Below are 16,488 nucleotides of genomic sequence, written 5' to 3' on the forward strand. Positions count from 1 at the left end.
TCATGTTAAAAGTTGCAGAAGCCAGATGACAAGCTCATTTTGGTTCAACTTCAGCAACTGTGCATTGCATTGCCATGTAATGTAATGCAATGCTATCTATCTAGCTCTCCCTCTATACTTCCTTTTGGATAAACAGACATATTAGGCAAGCATTTTGGAGCTTTCACCTAAATAACTACAGGTGGTGAGATAAGCTGCACAATATAATTGACCTTTCAGTATATTGTTGCACACACACCATCTATTTAGCAAATGCCCTTGTTATCAACAGCAGCCTTTTAAACTCACCTGAGCTAACAGGTATGTGAGCTGGTTACTCTACTGCGCTTAAAATTTCTTTTTTGGTTTGCTACAATGCCTTTTCTGAAACGTTGTCTCCCTCTGCTGGAACACTGACTTCTTTCATTTAATGCCTGCAGACTATAAAAGAGAAACCAACCCAAAAAGTTTGGTTGATTAGTCTGTGGCATTCTTTTAAACTGTTGCTTATGGCGGTCTCTGTGAGCTTCTCAGTGACATTCAGCCATCCAGGTATCCCGCCTGCAGTAGACGGAATGTGGCAATGGAACGCTGGCTGCGCGTGTCATGATAGGCTCTGAGCCTTTATATACCTGCGCACAGCAGCAGCCACCTTCAGTCTGCTGCTGGACAGCCAGCAGCAGCAGCAGCAGGAGAGGTAATTAATCAGCAATCCTCCTGCTAAGGGTAGACAGCTGCTCGTTCCACCCCCCCCGCCTTAATTGGTTATCCTCCCTTCCAACGGTGTTGAGGCGGGTGGGAACAGCCGGGGGTTGAGGGTACTGTGCTAAAAGAGGTGGAGTTATGCAGATCTAAAACGCGTGGATTGCAGCAGCAGCAAGCCGAAAAGTGCAGGCATGTGAGGGATCTAGAGGTTGACAGCATGTCTTCTTAACGGGAGTCCAGGTGGCCATCTCCACAAATGGACTTTTCAGAATCCTTGGGTGGCACCGTAGTCGGAAACCAATTCTGGTTATCGCTTCTCGGCCTTTTGGCTAAGATCAAGTGTAGTATCTGTTCTTATCAGTTTAATATCTGATACGTCCCCTATCTGGGGACCATATATTAAATGGATTTTTAGAACAGGGAGATGGAAAAAGAGCTTGCTCTGTCCACTCCACGCATTGACCTGGTATTGCAGTATCTCCAGGACCGGTGCACCCCTTCTTTAATGCAGTTTCTAAAATCAGAAAGAATTGAATTCAATGCTTTTTGTTCATTTGGCTTGTTTGTCGGATTTTGGGATGGACTCTTTGGCTTTGCTTTTCTTCTCCTCATTGGATTTTTCATGTTAAAAGTTGCAGAAGCCAGATGACAAGCTCATTTTGGTTCAACTTCAGCAACTGTGCATTGCATTGCCATGTAATGTAATGCAATGCTATCTATCTAGCTCTCCCTCTATACTTCCTTTTGGATAAACAGACATATTAGGCAAGCATTTTGGAGCTTTCACCTAAATAACTACAGGTGGTGAGATAAGCTGCACAATATAATTGACCTTTCAGTATATTGTTGCACACACACCATCTATTTAGCAAATGCCCTTGTTATCAACAGCAGCCTTTTAAACTCACCTGAGCTAACAGGTATGTGAGCTGGTTACTCTGCTGCGCTTAAAATTTCTTTTTTGGTTTGCTACAATGCCTTTTCTGAAACGTTGTCTCCCTCTGCTGGAACACTGACTTCTTTCATTTAATGCCTGCAGACTATAAAAGAGAAACCAACCCAAAAAGTTTGGTTGATTAGTCTGTGGCATTCTTTTAAACTGTTGCTTATGGCGGTCTCTGTGAGCTTCTCAGTGACATTCAGCCATCCAGGTATCCCGCCTGCAGTAGACGGAATGTGGCAATGGAACGCTGGCTGCGCGTGTCATAATAGGCTCTGAGCCTTTATACACCTGCGCACAGCAGCAGCCACCTTCAGTCTGCTGCTGGACAGCCAGCAGCAGCAGCAGCAGCAGGAGAGGTAATTAATCAGCAACCCTCCTGCTAAGGGTAGACAGCTGCTCGTTCCACCCCCCCCCCCCCGCCTTAATTGGTTCTCCTCCCTTCCAACGGTGTTGAGGCGGGTGGGAACAGCCGGGGGTTGAGGGTACTGTGCTAAAAGAGGTGGAGTTATGCAGATCTAAAACGCGTGGATTGCAGCAGCAGCAAGCCGAAAAGTGCAGGCATGTGAGGGATCTAGAGGTTGACAGCATGTCTTCTTAACGGGAGTCCAGGTGGCCATCTCCACAAATGGACTTTTCAGAATCCTTGGGTGGCACCGTAGTCGGAAACCAATTCTGGTTATCGCTTCTCGGCCTTTTGGCTAAGATCAAGTGTAGTATCTGTTCTTATCAGTTTAATATCTGATACATCCCCTATCTGGGGACCATATATTAAATGGATTTTTAGAACAGGGAGATGGAAAAAGAGCTTGCTCTGTCCACTCCACGCATTGACCTGGTATTGCAGTATCTCCAGGACCGGTGCACCCCTTCTTTAATGCAGTTTCTAAAATCAGAAAGAATTGAATTCAATGCTTTTTGTTCATTTGGCTTGTTTGTCGGATTTTGGGATGGACTCTTTGGCTTTGCTTTTCTTCTCCTCATTGGATTTTTCATGTTAAAAGTTGCAGAAGTCAGATGACAAGCTCATTTTGGTTCAACTTCAGCAACTGGGCATTGCATTGCCATGTAATGTAATGCAATGCTATCTATCTAGCTCTCCCTCTATACTTCCTTTTGGATAAACAGACATATTAGGCAAGCATTTTGGAGCTTTCACCTAAATAACTACAGGTGGTGAGATAAGCTGCACAATATAATTGACCTTTCAGTATATTGTTGCACACACACCATCTATTTAGCAAATGCCCTTGTTATCAACAGCAGCCTTTTAAACTCACCTGAGCTAACAGGTATGTGAGCTGGTTACTCTGCTGCGCTTAAAATTTCTTTTTTGGTTTGCTACAATGCCTTTTCTGAAACGTTGTCTCCCTCTGCTGGAACACTGACTTCTTTCATTTAATGCCTGCAGACTATAAAAGAGAAACCAACCCAAAAAGTTTGGTTGATTAGTCTGTGGCATTCTTTTAAACTGTTGCTTATGGCGGTCTCTGTGAGCTTCTCAGTGACATTCAGCCATCCAGGTATCCCGCCTGCAGTAGACGGAATGTGGCAATGGAACGCTGGCTGCGCGTGTCATAATAGGCTCTGAGCCTTTATATACCTGCGCACAGCAGCAGCCACCTTCAGTCTGCTGCTGGACAGCCAGCAGCAGCAGCAGCAGGAGAGGTAATTAATCAGCAACCCTCCTGCTAAGGGTAGACAGCTGCTCGTTCCACCCCCCCCCCCCGCCTTAATTGGTTCTCCTCCCTTCCAACGGTGTTGAGGCGGGTGGGAACAGCCGGGGGTTGAGGGTACTGTGCTAAAAGAGGTGGAGTTATGCAGATCTAAAACGCGTGGATTGCAGCAGCAGCAAGCCGAAAAGTGCAGGCATGTGAGGGATCTAGAGGTTGACAGCATGTCTTCTTAACGGGAGTCCAGGTGGCCATCTCCACAAATGGACTTTTCAGAATCCTTGGGTGGCACCGTAGTCGGAAACCAATTCTGGTTATCGCTTCTCGGCCTTTTGGCTAAGATCAAGTGTAGTATCTGTTCTTATCAGTTTAATATCTGATACGTCCCCTATCTGGGGACCATATATTAAATGGATTTTTAGAACAGGGAGATGGAAAAAGAGCTTGCTCTGTCCACTCCACGCATTGACCTGGTATTGCAGTATCTCCAGGACCGGTGCACCCCTTCTTTAATGCAGTTTCTAAAATCAGAAAGAATTGAATTCAATGCTTTTTGTTCATTTGGCTTGTTTGTCGGATTTTGGGATGGACTCTTTGGCTTTGCTTTTCTTCTCCTCATTGGATTTTTCATGTTAAAAGTTGCAGAAGCCAGATGACAAGCTCATTTTGGTTCAACTTCAGCAACTGTGCATTGCATTGCCATGTAATGTAATGCAATGCTATCTATCTAGCTCTCCCTCTATACTTCCTTTTGGATAAACAGACATATTAGGCAAGCATTTTGGAGCTTTCACCTAAATAACTACAGGTGGTGAGATAAGCTGCACAATATAATTGACCTTTCAGTATATTGTTGCACACACACCATCTATTTAGCAAATGCCCTTGTTATCAACAGCAGCCTTTTAAACTCACCTGAGCTAACAGGTATGTGAGCTGGTTACTCTGCTGCGCTTAAAATTTCTTTTTTGGTTTGCTACAATGCCTTTTCTGAAACGTTGTCTCCCTCTGCTGGAACACTGACTTCTTTCATTTAATGCCTGCAGACTATAAAAGAGAAACCAACCCAAAAAGTTTGGTTGATTAGTCTGTGGCATTCTTTTAAACTGTTGCTTATGGCGGTCTCTGTGAGCTTCTCAGTGACATTCAGCCATCCAGGTATCCCGCCTGCAGTAGACGGAATGTGGCAATGGAACGCTGGCTGCGCGTGTCATAATAGGCTCTGAGCCTTTATATACCTGCGCACAGCAGCAGCCACCTTCAGTCTGCTGCTGGACAGCCAGCAGCAGCAGCAGCAGCAGCAGGAGAGGTAATTAATCAGCAACCCTCCTGCTAAGGGTAGACAGCTGCTCGTTCCACCCCCCCCCCCCCCTTAATTGGTTCTCCTCCCTTCCAACGGTGTTGAGGCGGGTGGGAACAGCTGGGGGTTGAGGGTACTGTGCTAAAAGAGGTGGAGTTATGCAGATCTAAAACGCGTGGATTGCAGCAGCAGCAAGCCGAAAAGTGCAGGCATGTGAGGGATCTAGAGGTTGACAGCATGTCTTCTTAACGGGAGTCCAGGTGGCCATCTCCACAAATGGACTTTTCAGAATCCTTGGGTGGCACCGTAGTCGGAAACCAATTCTGGTTATCGCTTCTCGGCCTTTTGGCTAAGATCAAGTGTAGTATCTGTTCTTATCAGTTTAATATCTGATACGTCCCCTATCTGGGGACCATATATTAAATGGATTTTTAGAACAGGGAGATGGAAAAAGAGCTTGCTCTGTCCACTCCACGCATTGACCTGGTATTGCAGTATCTCCAGGACCGGTGCACCCCTTCTTTAATGCAGTTTCTAAAATCAGAAAGAATTGAATTCAATGCTTTTTGTTCATTTGGCTTGTTTGTCGGATTTTGGGATGGACTCTTTGGCTTTGCTTTTCTTCTCCTCATTGGATTTTTCATGTTAAAAGTTGCAGAAGCCAGATGACAAGCTCATTTTGGTTCAACTTCAGCAACTGTGCATTGCATTGCTATGTAATGTAATGCAATGCTATCTATCTAGCTCTCCCTCTATACTTCCTTTTGGATAAACAGACATATTAGGCAAGCATTTTGGAGCTTTCACCTAAATAACTACAGGTGGTGAGATAAGCTGCACAATATAATTGACCTTTCAGTATATTGTTGCACACACACCATCTATTTAGCAAATGCCCTTGTTATCAACAGCAGCCTTTTAAACTCACCTGAGCTAACAGGTATGTGAGCTGGTTACTCTGCTGCGCTTAAAATTTCTTTTTTGGTTTGCTACAATGCCTTTTCTGAAACGTTGTCTCCCTCTGCTGGAACACTGACTTCTTTCATTTAATGCCTGCAGACTATAAAAGAGAAACCAACCCAAAAAGTTTGGTTGATTAGTCTGTGGCATTCTTTTAAACTGTTGCTTATGGCGGTCTCTGTGAGCTTCTCAGTGACATTCAGCCATCCAGGTATCCCGCCTGCAGTAGACGGAATGTGGCAATGGAACGCTGGCTGCGCGTGTCATAATAGGCTCTGAGCCTTTATATACCTGCGCACAGCAGCAGCCACCTTCAGTCTGCTGCTGGACAGCCAGCAGCAGCAGCAGCAGCAGGAGAGGTAATTAATCAGCAACCCTCCTGCTAAGGGTAGACAGCTGCTCGTTCCACCCCCCCCCCCGCCTTAATTGGTTCTCCTCCCTTCCAACGGTGTTGAGGCGGGTGGGAACAGCCGGGGGTTGAGGGTACTGTGCTAAAAGAGGTGGAGTTATGCAGATCTAAAACGCGTGGATTGCAGCAGCAGCAAGCCGAAAAGTGCAGGCATGTGAGGGATCTAGAGGTTGACAGCATGTCTTCTTAACGGGAGTCCAGGTGGCCATCTCCACAAATGGACTTTTCAGAATCCTTGGGTGGCACCGTAGTCGGAAACCAATTCTGGTTATCGCTTCTCGGCCTTTTGGCTAAGATCAAGTGTAGTATCTGTTCTTATCAGTTTAATATCTGATACGTCCCCTATCTGGGGACCATATATTAAATGGATTTTTAGAACAGGGAGATGGAAAAAGAGCTTGCTCTGTCCACTCCACGCATTGACCTGGTATTGCAGTATCTCCAGGACCGGTGCACCCCTTCTTTAATGCAGTTTCTAAAATCAGAAAGAATTGAATTCAATGCTTTTTGTTCATTTGGCTTGTTTGTCGGATTTTGGGATGGACTCTTTGGCTTTGCTTTTCTTCTCCTCATTGGATTTTTCATGTTAAAAGTTGCAGAAGCCAGATGACAAGCTCATTTTGGTTCAACTTCAGCAACTGTGCATTGCATTGCCATGTAATGTAATGCAATGCTATCTATCTAGCTCTCCCTCTATACTTCCTTTTGGATAAACAGACATATTAGGCAAGCATTTTGGAGCTTTCACCTAAATAACTACAGGTGGTGAGATAAGCTGCACAATATAATTGACCTTTCAGTATATTGTTGCACACACACCATCTATTTAGCAAATGCCCTTGTTATCAACAGCAGCCTTTTAAACTCACCTGAGCTAACAGGTATGTGAGCTGGTTACTCTGCTGCGCTTAAAATTTCTTTTTTGGTTTGCTACAATGCCTTTTCTGAAACGTTGTCTCCCTCTGCTGGAACACTGACTTCTTTCATTTAATGCCTGCAGACTATAAAAGAGAAACCAACCCAAAAAGTTTGGTTCATTAGTCTGTGGCATTCTTTTAAACTGTTGCTTATGGCGGTCTCTGTGAGCTTCTCAGTGACATTCAGCCATCCAGGTATCCCGCCTGCAGTAGACGGAATGTGGCAATGGAACGCTGGCTGCGCGTGTCATAATAGGCTCTGAGCCTTTATATACCTGCGCACAGCAGCAGCCACCTTCAGTCTGCTGCTGGACAGCCAGCAGCAGCAGCAGCAGCAGCAGGAGAGGTAATTAATCAGCAACCCTCCTGCTAAGGGTAGACAGCTGCTCGTTCCACCCCCCCCCCCCTTAATTGGTTCTCCTCCCTTCCAACGGTGTTGAGGCGGGTGGGAACAGCTGGGGGTTGAGGGTACTGTGCTAAAAGAGGTGGAGTTATGCAGATCTAAAACGCGTGGATTGCAGCAGCAGCAAGCCGAAAAGTGCAGGCATGTGAGGGATCTAGAGGTTGACAGCATGTCTTCTTAACGGGAGTCCAGGTGGCCATCTCCACAAATGGACTTTTCAGAATCCTTGGGTGGCACCGTAGTCGGAAACCAATTCTGGTTATCGCTTCTCGGCCTTTTGGCTAAGATCAAGTGTAGTATCTGTTCTTATCAGTTTAATATCTGATACGTCCCCTATCTGGGGACCATATATTAAATGGATTTTTAGAACAGGGAGATGGAAAAAGAGCTTGCTCTGTCCACTCCACGCATTGACCTGGTATTGCAGTATCTCCAGGACCGGTGCACCCCTTCTTTAATGCAGTTTCTAAAATCAGAAAGAATTGAATTCAATGCTTTTTGTTCATTTGGCTTGTTTGTCGGATTTTGGGATGGACTCTTTGGCTTTGCTTTTCTTCTCCTCATTGGATTTTTCATGTTAAAAGTTGCAGAAGCCAGATGACAAGCTCATTTTGGTTCAACTTCAGCAACTGTGCATTGCATTGCCATGTAATGTAATGCAATGCTATCTATCTAGCTCTCCCTCTATACTTCCTTTTGGATAAACAGACATATTAGGCAAGCATTTTGGAGCTTTCACCTAAATAACTACAGGTGGTGAGATAAGCTGCACAATATAATTGACCTTTCAGTATATTGTTGCACACACACCATCTATTTAGCAAATGCCCTTGTTATCAACAGCAGCCTTTTAAACTCACCTGAGCTAACAGGTATGTGCGCTGGTTATTCTGCTGCGCTTAAAATTTCTTTTTTGGTTTGCTACAATGCCTTTTCTGAAACGTTGTCTCCCTCTGCTGGAACACTGACTTCTTTCATTTAATGCCTGCAGACTATAAAAGAGAAACCAACCCAAAAAGTTTGGTTGATTAGTCTGTGGCATTCTTTTAAACTGTTGCTTATGGCGGTCTCTGTGAGCTTCTCAGTGACATTCAGCCATCCAGGTATCCCGCCTGCAGTAGACGGAATGTGGCAATGGAACGCTGGCTGCGCGTGTCATAATAGGCTCTGAGCCTTTATATACCTGCGCACAGCAGCAGCCACCTTCAGTCTGCTGCTGGACAGCCAGCAGCAGCAGCAGCAGGAGAGGTAATTAATCAGCAACCCTCCTGCTAAGGGTAGACAGCTGCTCGTTCCACCCCCCCCCCCGCCTTAATTGGTTCTCCTCCCTTCCAACGGTGTTGAGGCGGGTGGGAACAGCCGGGGGTTGAGGGTACTGTGCTAAAAAAGGTGGAGTTATGCAGATCTAAAACGCGTGGATTGCAGCAGCAGCAAGCCGAAAAGTGCAGGCATGTGAGGGATCTACAGGTTGACAGCATGTCTTCTTAACGGGAGTCCAGGTGGCCATCTCCACAAATGGACTTTTCAGAATCCTTGGGTGGCACCGTAGTCGGAAACCAATTCTGGTTATCGCTTCTCGGCCTTTTGGCTAAGATCAAGTGTAGTATCTGTTCTTATCAGTTTAATATCTGATACGTCCCCTATCTGGGGACCATATATTAAATGGATTTTTAGAACAGGGAGATGGAAAAAGAGCTTGCTCTGTCCACTCCACGCATTGACCTGGTATTGCAGTATCTCCAGGACCGGTGCACCCCTTCTTTAATGCAGTTTCTAAAATCAGAAAGAATTGAATTCAATGCTTTTTGTTCATTTGGCTTGTTTGTCGGATTTTGGGATGGACTCTTTGGCTTTGCTTTTCTTCTCCTCATTGGATTTTTCATGTTAAAAGTTGCAGAAGCCAGATGACAAGCTCATTTTGGTTCAACTTCAGCAACTGTGCATTGCATTGCCATGTAATGTAATGCAATGCTATCTATCTAGCTCTCCCTCTATACTTCCTTTTGGATAAACAGACATATTAGGCAAGCATTTTGGAGCTTTCACCTAAATAACTACAGGTGGTGAGATAAGCTGCACAATATAATTGACCTTTCAGTATATTGTTGCACACACACCATCTATTTAGCAAATGCCCTTGTTATCAACAGCAGCCTTTTAAACTCACCTGAGCTAACAGGTATGTGAGCTGGTTACTCTGCTGCGCTTAAAATTTCTTTTTTGGTTTGCTACAATGCCTTTTCTGAAACGTTGTCTCCCTCTGCTGGAACACTGACTTCTTTCATTTAATGCCTGCAGACTATAAAAGAGAAACCAACCCAAAAAGTTTGGTTGATTAGTCTGTGGCATTCTTTTAAACTGTTGCTTATGGCGGTCTCTGTGAGCTTCTCAGTGACATTCAGCCATCCAGGTATCCCGCCTGCAGTAGACGGAATGTGGCAATGGAACGCTGGCTGCGCGTGTCATAATAGGCTCTGAGCCTTTATATACCTGCGCACAGCAGCAGCCACCTTCAGTCTGCTGCTGGACAGCCAGCAGCAGCAGCAGCAGCAGGAGAGGTAATTAATCAGCAACCCTCCTGCTAAGGGTAGACAGCTGCTCGTTCCACCCCCCCCCCCCGCCTTAATTGGTTCTCCTCCCTTCCAACGGTGTTGAGGCGGGTGGGAACAGCCGGGGGTTGAGGGTACTGTGCTAAAAGAGGTGGAGTTATGCAGATCTAAAACGCGTGGATTGCAGCAGCAGCAAGCCGAAAAGTGCAGGCATGTGAGGGATCTAGAGGTTGACAGCATGTCTTCTTAACGGGAGTCCAGGTGGCCATCTCCACAAATGGACTTTTCAGAATCCTTGGGTGGCACCGTAGTCGGAAACCAATTCTGGTTATCGCTTCTCGGCCTTTTGGCTAAGATCAAGTGTAGTATCTGTTCTTATCAGTTTAATATCTGATACGTCCCCTATCTGGGGACCATATATTAAATGGATTTTTAGAACAGGGAGATGGAAAAAGAGCTTGCTCTGTCCACTCCACGCATTGACCTGGTATTGCAGTATCTCCAGGACCGGTGCACCCCTTCTTTAATGCAGTTTCTAAAATCAGAAAGAATTGAATTCAATGCTTTTTGTTCATTTGGCTTGTTTGTCGGATTTTGGGATGGACTCTTTGGCTTTGCTTTTCTTCTCCTCATTGGATTTTTCATGTTAAAAGTTGCAGAAGCCAGATGACAAGCTCATTTTGGTTCAACTTCAGCAACTGTGCATTGCATTGCCATGTAATGTATGCAATGCTATCTATCTAGCTCTCCCTCTATACTTCCTTTTGGATAAACAGACATATTAGGCAAGCATTTTGGAGCTTTCACCTAAATAACTACAGGTGGTGAGATAAGCTGCACAATATAATTGACCTTTCAGTATATTGTTGCACACACACCATCTATTTAGCAAATGCCCTTGTTATCAACAGCAGCCTTTTAAACTCACCTGAGCTAACAGGTATGTGAGCTGGTTACTCTGCTGCGCTTAAAATTTCTTTTTTGGTTTGCTACAATGCCTTTTCTGAAACGTTGTCTCCCTCTGCTGGAACACTGACTTCTTTCATTTAATGCCTGCAGACTATAAAAGAGAAACCAACCCAAAAAGTTTGGTTGATTAGTCTGTGGCATTCTTTTAAACTGTTGCTTATGGCGGTCTCTGTGAGCTTCTCAGTGACATTCAGCCATCCAGGTATCCCGCCTGCAGTAGACGGAATGTGGCAATGGAACGCTGGCTGCGCGTGTCATAATAGGCTCTGAGCCTTTATATACCTGCGCACAGCAGCAGCCACCTTCAGTCTGCTGCTGGACAGCCAGCAGCAGCAGCAGCAGCAGGAGAGGTAATTAATCAGCAACCCTCCTGCTAAGGGTAGACAGCTGCTCGTTCCACCCCCCCCCCCCCCCCGCCTTAATTGGTTCTCCTCCCTTCCAACGGTGTTGAGGCGGGTGGGAACAGCCGGGGGTTGAGGGTACTGTGCTAAAAGAGGTGGAGTTATGCAGATCTAAAACGCGTGGATTGCAGCAGCAGCAAGCCGAAAAGTGCAGGCATGTGAGGGATCTAGAGGTTGACAGCATGTCTTCTTAACGGGAGTCCAGGTGGCCATCTCCACAAATGGACTTTTCAGAATCCTTGGGTGGCACCGTAGTCGGAAACCAATTCTGGTTATCGCTTCTCGGCCTTTTGGCTAAGATCAAGTGTAGTATCTGTTCTTATCAGTTTAATATCTGATACGTCCCCTATCTGGGGACCATATATTAAATGGATTTTTAGAACAGGGAGATGGAAAAAGAGCTTGCTCTGTCCACTCCACGCATTGACCTGGTATTGCAGTATCTCCAGGACCGGTGCACCCCTTCTTTAATGCAGTTTCTAAAATCAGAAAGAATTGAATTCAATGCTTTTTGTTCATTTGGCTTGTTTGTCGGATTTTGGGATGGACTCTTTGGCTTTGCTTTTCTTCTCCTCATTGGATTTTTCATGTTAAAAGTTGCAGAAGCCAGATGACAAGCTCATTTTGGTTCAACTTCAGCAACTGTGCATTGCATTGCCATGTAATGTAATGCAATGCTATCTATCTAGCTCTCCCTCTATACTTCCTTTTGGATAAACAGACATATTAGGCAATCATTTTGGAGCTTTCACCTAAATAACTACAGGTGGTGAGATAAGCTGCACAATATAATTGACCTTTCAGTATATTGTTGCACACACACCATCTATTTAGCAAATGCCCTTGTTATCAACAGCAGCCTTTTAAACTCACCTGAGCTAACAGGTATGTGCGCTGGTTACTCTGCTGCGCTTAAAATTTCTTTTTTGGTTTGCTACAATGCCTTTTCTGAAACGTTGTCTCCCTCTGCTGGAACACTGACTTCTTTCATTTAATGCCTGCAGACTATAAAAGAGAAACCAACCCAAAAAGTTTGGTTGATTAGTCTGTGGCATTCTTTTAAACTGTTGCTTATGGCGGTCTCTGTGAGCTTCTCAGTGACATTCAGCCATCCAGGTATCCCGCCTGCAGTAGACGGAATGTGGCAATGGAACGCTGGCTGCGCGTGTCATAATAGGCTCTGAGCCTTTATATACCTGCGCACAGCAGCAGCCACCTTCAGTCTGCTGCTGGACAGCCAGCAGCAGCAGCAGCAGCAGGAGAGGTAATTAATCAGCAACCCTCCTGCTAAGGGTAGACAGCTGCTCGTTCCACCCCCCCCCCCCGCCTTAATTGGTTCTCCTCCCTTCCAACGGTGTTGAGGCGGGTGGGAACAGCCGGGGGTTGAGGGTACTGTGCTAAAAGAGGTGGAGTTATGCAGATCTAAAACGCGTGGATTGCAGCAGCAGCAAGCCGAAAAGTGCAGGCATGTGAGGGATCTAGAGGTTGACAGCATGTCTTCTTAACGGGAGTCCAGGTGGCCATCTCCACAAATGGACTTTTCAGAATCCTTGGGTGGCACCGTAGTCGGAAACCAATTCTGGTTATCGCTTCTCGGCCTTTTGGCTAAGATCAAGTGTAGTATCTGTTCTTATCAGTTTAATATCTGATACGTCCCCTATCTGGGGACCATATATTAAATGGATTTTTAGAACAGGGAGATGGAAAAAGAGCTTGCTCTGTCCACTCCACGCATTGACCTGGTATTGCAGTATCTCCAGGACCGGTGCACCCCTTCTTTAATGCAGTTTCTAAAATCAGAAAGAATTGAATTCAATGCTTTTTGTTCATTTGGCTTGTTTGTCGGATTTTGGGATGGACTCTTTGGCTTTGCTTTTCTTCTCCTCATTGGATTTTTCATGTTAAAAGTTGCAGAAGCCAGATGACAAGCTCATTTTGGTTCAACTTCAGCAACTGTGCATTGCATTGCCATGTAATGTAATGCAATGCTATCTATCTAGCTCTCCCTCTATACTTCCTTTTGGATAAACAGACATATTAGGCAAGCATTTTGGAGCTTTCACCTAAATAACTACAGGTGGTGAGATAAGCTGCACAATATAATTGACCTTTCAGTATATTGTTGCACACACACCATCTATTTAGCAAATGCCCTTGTTATCAACAGCAGCCTTTTAAACTCACCTGAGCTAACAGGTATGTGCGCTGGTTACTCTGCTGCGCTTAAAATTTCTTTTTTGGTTTGCTACAATGCCTTTTCTGAAACGTTGTCTCCCTCTGCTGGAACACTGACTTCTTTCATTTAATGCCTGCAGACTATAAAAGAGAAACCAACCCAAAAAGTTTGGTTGATTAGTCTGTGGCATTCTTTTAAACTGTTGCTTATGGCGGTCTCTGTGAGCTTCTCAGTGACATTCAGCCATCCAGGTATCCCGCCTGCAGTAGACGGAATGTGGCAATGGAACGCTGGCTGCACGTGTCATAATAGGCTCTGAGCCTTTATATACCTGCGCACAGCAGCAGCCACCTTCAGTCTGCTGCTGGACAGCCAGCAGCAGCAGCAGCAGCAGGAGAGGTAATTAATCAGCAACCCTCCTGCTAAGGGTAGACAGCTGCTCGTTCCACCCCCCCCCCGCCTTAATTGGTTCTCCTCCCTTCCAACGGTGTTGAGGCGGGTGGGAACAACCGGGGGTTGAGGGTACTGTGCTAAAAAAGGTGGAGTTATGCAGATCTAAAACGCGTGGATTGCAGCAGCAGCAAGCCGAAAAGTGCAGGCATGTGAGGGATCTAGAGGTTGACAGCATGTCTTCTTAACGGGAGTCCAGGTGGCCATCTCCACAAATGGACTTTTCAGAATCCTTGGGTGGCACCGTAGTCGGAAACCAATTCTGGTTATCGCTTCTCGGCCTTTTGGCTAAGATCAAGTGTAGTATCTGTTCTTATCAGTTTAATACCTGATACGTCCCCTATCTGGGGACCATATATTAAATGGATTTTTAGAACAGGGAGATGGAAAAAGAGCTTGCTCTGTCCATTCCACGCATTGACCTGGTATTGCAGTATCTCCAGGACTGGTGCACCCCTTCTTTAATGCAGTTTCTAAAATCAGAAAGAATTGAATTCAATGCTTTTTGTTCATTTGGCTTGTTTGTCGGATTTTGGGATGGACTCTTTGGCTTTGCTTTTCTTCTCCTCATTGGATTTTTCATGTTAAAAGTTGCAGAAGCCAGATGACAAGCTCATTTTGGTTCAACTTCAGCAACTGTGCATTGCATTGCCATGTAATGTAACGCAATGCTATCTATCTAGCTCTCCCTCTATACTTCCTTTTGGATAAACAGACATATTAGGCAAGCATTTTGGAGCTTTCACCTAAATAACTACAGGTGGTGAGATAAGCTGCACAATATAATTGACCTTTCAGTATATTGTTGCACACACACCATCTATTTAGCAAATGCCCTTGTTATCAACAGCAGCCTTTTAAACTCACCTGAGCTAACAGGTATGTGAGCTGGTTACTCTGCTGCGCTTAAAATTTCTTTTTTGGTTTGCTACAATGCCTTTTCTGAAACGTTGTCTCCCTCTGCTGGAACACTGACTTCTTTCATTTAATGCCTGCAGACTATAAAAGAGAAACCAACCCAAAAAGTTTGGTTGATTAGTCTGTGGCATTCTTTTAAACTGTTGCTTATGGCGGTCTCTGTGAGCTTCTCAGTGACATTCAGCCATCCAGGTATCCCGCCTGCAGTAGACGGAATGTGGCAATGGAACGCTGGCTGCGCGTGTCATAATAGGCTCTGAGCCTTTATATACCTGCGCACAGCAGCAGCCACCTTCAGTCTGCTGCTGGACAGCCAGCAGCAGCAGCAGCAGCAGGAGAGGTAATTAATCAGCAACCCTCCTGCTAAGGGTAGACAGCTGCTCGTTCCACCCCCCCCCCCGCCTTAATTGGTTCTCCTCCCTTCCAACGGTGTTGAGGCGGGTGGGAACAGCCGGGGGTTGAGGGTACTGTGCTAAAAGAGGTGGAGTTATGCAGATCTAAAACGCGTGGATTGCAGCAGCAGCAAGCCGAAAAGTGCAGGCATGTGAGGGATCTAGAGGTTGACAGCATGTCTTCTTAACGGGAGTCCAGGTGGCCATCTCCACAAATGGACTTTTCAGAATCCTTGGGTGGCACCGTAGTCGGAAACCAATTCTGGTTATCGCTTCTCGGCCTTTTGGCTAAGATCAAGTGTAGTATCTGTTCTTATCAGTTTAATATCTGATACGTCCCCTATCTGGGGACCATATATTAAATGGATTTTTAGAACAGGGAGATGGAAAAAGAGCTTGCTCTGTCCACTCCACGCATTGACCTGGTATTGCAGTATCTCCAGGACCGGTGCACCCCTTCTTTAATGCAGTTTCTAAAATCAGAAAGAATTGAATTCAATGCTTTTTGTTCATTTGGCTTGTTTGTCGGATTTTGGGATGGACTCTTTGGCTTTGCTTTTCTTCTCCTCATTGGATTTTTCATGTTAAAAGTTGCAGAAGCCAGATGACAAGCTCATTTTGGTTCAACTTCAGCAACTGTGCATTGCATTGCCATGTAATGTAATGCAATGCTATCTATCTAGCTCTCCCTCTATACTTCCTTTTGGATAAACAGACATATTAGGCAAGCATTTTGGAGCTTTCACCTAAATAACTACAGGTGGTGAGATAAGCTGCACAATATAATTGACCTTTCAGTATATTGTTGCACACACACCATCTATTTAGCAAATGCCCTTGTTATCAACAGCAGCCTTTTAAACTCACCTGAGCTAACAGGTATGTGCGCTGGTTACTCTGCTGCGCTTAAAATTTCTTTTTTGGTTTGCTACAATGCCTTTTCTGAAACGTTGTCTCCCTCTGCTGGAACACTGACTTCTTTCATTTAATGCCTGCAGACTATAAAAGAGAAACCAACCCAAAAAGTTTGGTTGATTAGTCTGTGGCATTCTTTTAAACTGTTGCTTATGGCGGTCTCTGTGAGCTTCTCAGTGACATTCAGCCATCCAGGTATCCCGCCTGCAGTAGACGGAATGTGGCAATGGAACGCTGGCTGCGCGTGTCATAATAGGCTCTGAGCCTTTATATACCTGCGCACAGCAGCAGCCACCTTCAATCTGCTGCTGGACAGCCAGCAGCAGCAGCAGCAGCAGGAGAGGTAATTAATCAGCAACCCTCCTGCTAAGGGTAGACAGCTGCTCGTTCCACCCCCCCCCCCCGCCTTAATTGGTTCTCCTCCCTTCCAAC

General features: G+C 45.4%; 12 non-coding genes across 12 annotated transcripts; all 12 read left to right on the plus strand.

Moving 5' to 3' along the window:
* The first annotated feature begins 993 nt into the window (after positions 1 to 993).
* LOC141182386 (U2 spliceosomal RNA) lies at positions 994 to 1,184 on the plus strand. The gene has a single exon (XR_012257757.1). It is a non-coding gene; the product is annotated as a U2 spliceosomal RNA (small nuclear RNA).
* Positions 1,185 to 2,305: 1,121 nt separating this feature from the next.
* Positions 2,306 to 2,496, plus strand: LOC141181631 (U2 spliceosomal RNA). Its single transcript, XR_012257189.1, has one exon. It is a non-coding gene; the product is annotated as a U2 spliceosomal RNA (small nuclear RNA).
* Positions 2,497 to 3,613: 1,117 nt separating this feature from the next.
* Positions 3,614 to 3,804, plus strand: LOC141182388 (U2 spliceosomal RNA). The gene has a single exon (XR_012257759.1). It is a non-coding gene; the product is annotated as a U2 spliceosomal RNA (small nuclear RNA).
* A 1,122-nt stretch (positions 3,805 to 4,926) lies between these two features.
* LOC141182389 (U2 spliceosomal RNA) lies at positions 4,927 to 5,117 on the plus strand. Its single transcript, XR_012257760.1, has one exon. It is a non-coding gene; the product is annotated as a U2 spliceosomal RNA (small nuclear RNA).
* A 1,119-nt stretch (positions 5,118 to 6,236) lies between these two features.
* Positions 6,237 to 6,427, plus strand: LOC141182390 (U2 spliceosomal RNA). Its single transcript, XR_012257761.1, has one exon. It is a non-coding gene; the product is annotated as a U2 spliceosomal RNA (small nuclear RNA).
* Positions 6,428 to 7,547: 1,120 nt separating this feature from the next.
* Positions 7,548 to 7,738, plus strand: LOC141182391 (U2 spliceosomal RNA). The gene has a single exon (XR_012257762.1). It is a non-coding gene; the product is annotated as a U2 spliceosomal RNA (small nuclear RNA).
* A 1,116-nt stretch (positions 7,739 to 8,854) lies between these two features.
* LOC141182392 (U2 spliceosomal RNA) lies at positions 8,855 to 9,045 on the plus strand. Its single transcript, XR_012257763.1, has one exon. It is a non-coding gene; the product is annotated as a U2 spliceosomal RNA (small nuclear RNA).
* A 1,120-nt stretch (positions 9,046 to 10,165) lies between these two features.
* Positions 10,166 to 10,356, plus strand: LOC141182395 (U2 spliceosomal RNA). The gene has a single exon (XR_012257765.1). It is a non-coding gene; the product is annotated as a U2 spliceosomal RNA (small nuclear RNA).
* A 1,123-nt stretch (positions 10,357 to 11,479) lies between these two features.
* Positions 11,480 to 11,670, plus strand: LOC141182396 (U2 spliceosomal RNA). Its single transcript, XR_012257766.1, has one exon. It is a non-coding gene; the product is annotated as a U2 spliceosomal RNA (small nuclear RNA).
* Positions 11,671 to 12,790: 1,120 nt separating this feature from the next.
* On the plus strand, positions 12,791 to 12,981 carry LOC141182397 (U2 spliceosomal RNA). The gene has a single exon (XR_012257767.1). It is a non-coding gene; the product is annotated as a U2 spliceosomal RNA (small nuclear RNA).
* A 1,118-nt stretch (positions 12,982 to 14,099) lies between these two features.
* Positions 14,100 to 14,290, plus strand: LOC141181744 (U2 spliceosomal RNA). Its single transcript, XR_012257292.1, has one exon. It is a non-coding gene; the product is annotated as a U2 spliceosomal RNA (small nuclear RNA).
* Positions 14,291 to 15,409: 1,119 nt separating this feature from the next.
* On the plus strand, positions 15,410 to 15,600 carry LOC141182398 (U2 spliceosomal RNA). The gene has a single exon (XR_012257768.1). It is a non-coding gene; the product is annotated as a U2 spliceosomal RNA (small nuclear RNA).
* The last annotated feature ends 888 nt before the right edge of the window (positions 15,601 to 16,488 follow it).

This window comes from Phyllobates terribilis, unplaced genomic scaffold (assembly GCF_046119375.1).
Source record: "Phyllobates terribilis strain yellow unplaced genomic scaffold, ASM4611937v1 Scaffold_34__1_contigs__length_13252353, whole genome shotgun sequence".
NCBI classification, from domain to species: Eukaryota; Metazoa; Chordata; class Amphibia; order Anura; family Dendrobatidae; genus Phyllobates; species Phyllobates terribilis.